This window comes from Alosa sapidissima, chromosome 17 (genome assembly GCF_018492685.1).
Source record: "Alosa sapidissima isolate fAloSap1 chromosome 17, fAloSap1.pri, whole genome shotgun sequence".
Classification (NCBI taxonomy): domain Eukaryota; kingdom Metazoa; phylum Chordata; class Actinopteri; order Clupeiformes; family Clupeidae; genus Alosa; species Alosa sapidissima.
The window spans coordinates 12,761,770-12,764,269 of record NC_055973.1 but is presented as its reverse complement, the minus strand read 5'-3'; the positions used below and the strand labels follow the sequence as shown (position 1 = coordinate 12,764,269).

Sequence of the window (2,500 nt, the reverse complement as noted above, 5' to 3'; positions counted from 1 at the left end):
TCTCTCTGACAGTAAATAATATGCTGTGGTGGAGGCAGATGGGTCAGGCTGAGGGACTGTCTGCGGAGACCTTGGGCTCCACGCCTCTTAGCCAAACTATGCCATCCCCGGCTTGTGTTGAAATGCCCCGACCGCGTGAAAGTGTTACTTCCTCGAGTTCAGCTCTCAATGGCACGGTCATATTGCAGCCAGTTGTCTAACATCTCTTTCTGATCGTGATTTAGTGATTCTGATTCTGATTCTGATTCTGATTTAGTGATTCTGATTCGGGTTCAGTCAAGCAGCAACAGCACCCTTACTCTTCCTCATCTTCCTCCTCCTTGATGACCCCGCACTTCTCATCTTCCTCCTCCTTGATGACACGGCACTCACACTTAGAGACATGTTTGTGATCGACTGCAATGTCACTCGACAAAACTCGACAAATGACCAGAGGGCCTCCACCACATTGCTTTCACCCAGATATTGATTTGAGCCAGGCCTGTCTGGCAAGGAAGGGGGAAACCCAGGACAGGCTGGTTGCTTGGTCCAGCCAGACCACCCCCCCCCCCCCCCCCCCCCCGAGCTCACTGGCTTCACCATTTGATACATTTGATACACCCCCCAGGTCCACACCACTGCAGGGTGGCCAGTCTGTTCCCAGCTGTCGAAGGGAATACAATTAGATTAATGTCTTCACACTTTTCCTTTCATGTCTAATTGCAATGTGCGACTCTGGTCAGGGTTTCCAGATTCTTGATAGAAAGAAACAAATAATCCAGGGATAAATTATATCTGACCATAATGCTGTGGCAATAATATCCACTTTAAGAGAGCTTATGGTGGAGAATAACAATGACAGCTTGAGGTAATTGTGGCAAAAGTAGATTAAGTGTTCATTCAACATAATTGAACTTAATTATATAATGCTTCAGATTATCAGACTACTGTCTGTTTGGGTTTGCCACCAGTACCAGGCACAAAATATGCATCCAAAGTTAAATATGTACTGAATTCCCCACAAAATAACTCCAGGACTTAATCTTTATTTTTACAATGAAAAACTGTATTGTTGTAACTTAATTACTTTCCCACAAGTTGAGCAAAAAAAAAAAATGGCCAGCAAGATTTACAGCCAAGGAGCTTGTCCCGGTGATTTTTTTTCTGGTCTGAACAGACGCTAATTGGGGGGGTAATTGAGTTCCCTTCAGTCTGCAGACTGCCTGGATGGCCAGGGCCGTCCGTCTGCCTTTTTAAAAAGAAGCCCATCTGGACTTGATAGCCTTCTCCCAGGAGAGGCATACAAACTTCTGCTACAAATATTGTGCACTGATGATAGACATAGCCCATGGCTAGGGGACTGATCAAGCAGAGCAAATGGACTCCCAATTGGTGAGCCATAAGGCAGGGGACCCCCTTTCTTCTGGGCCAGAGGGAGCTAACTGGAGCGGTTAGCCAAGTGGGGGGGGGGGTGTTTGGGGGTTGGAGGTCGGGGGCTGGGGGCTGGGGGGGTTGAAGGAGGGTGACTGAAAGGGTTGAGGGTTGAGTGCCCCTCGGGAAAGGCAAGGCTTCTCCCAGCAGGGGCTCGCTCTTCAAGGGCTGGCGGGAGTCTCTCGATGGCTTTTCATGTGGGCCCTGGCTCTCTCCTCGGGGTGGACGGCTGTCCCGCCGAGCGAGCGCGCGCTTTTTTATGACTTTTTGAACTGCGGATTTAGCTAATTTGTTGTTCAATGGGGAGGCAGTGGCATCCATTTATGTGCGGGATAAAATAAACAACTGCTAGCAGCTTAAAAACCCTTCACTGCTCCTGCATTGAATATCGCTTTGGTGAAGAGCTACTTAAATAAACAACCTTAAAATACCTTTAATCAGAAACTTTTCAGGCAGTCTTTACACACACACACACACACACACACACACACACACACACACACACACACACACACTGAGGGCCTTGGTCTGAAAAGCTGCTTTAGGTTTGTCACGGTCTGGGGGGGCCACCCGTGATGGAAGTGATGACCGGCAGGATGAAAGGCCTCTCACTCCGTTTGTTTCCGTGAACAAAGGTGTAATTGCGCTCTCATTTAAGGCACAGTAAATTCATCTCTGGTGCGTTTTCATGCCGGGCTGGCTTTCCGATAACAGAGGGAGAGCAGGAGAGAAGTCAGAGAAAGGCCCCGCAGTACTCCTGTGAAGTCCATTCAGGTGCCTTTTGTAGCACTGTAACTTCAGAGAGAGGACAGAGGACTACTTAACCTGCCTGCAAACTCCACAACTCTGAGGTTGAAAGAAAAAGGCAGAATGTATACACAAATATTTTTATATAAAGTCCAGTTTCTTCGTGATTTAAGACATTTAGGTCACTTTATAGGGATAGTTTCTGTGCATTTGAAAAATATTTGTTACATTTTGCGTGCTGATTAACAATGGGGTGATTTTTTTTTATTATTTTGGTGAACTTAGGTATTGAATTAGGTAGTGGTTTATCAGGCTCTAAAGCTATTTTCTGCAACATATTCAA

General features: G+C 46.7%; 1 protein-coding gene across 1 annotated transcript in view; it reads left to right on the top strand.

Moving 5' to 3' along the window:
- eya1 (EYA transcriptional coactivator and phosphatase 1) overlaps positions 1-2,500 on the top strand; it is a 49,628-nt gene that overhangs the window by 16,463 nt on the left and 30,665 nt on the right.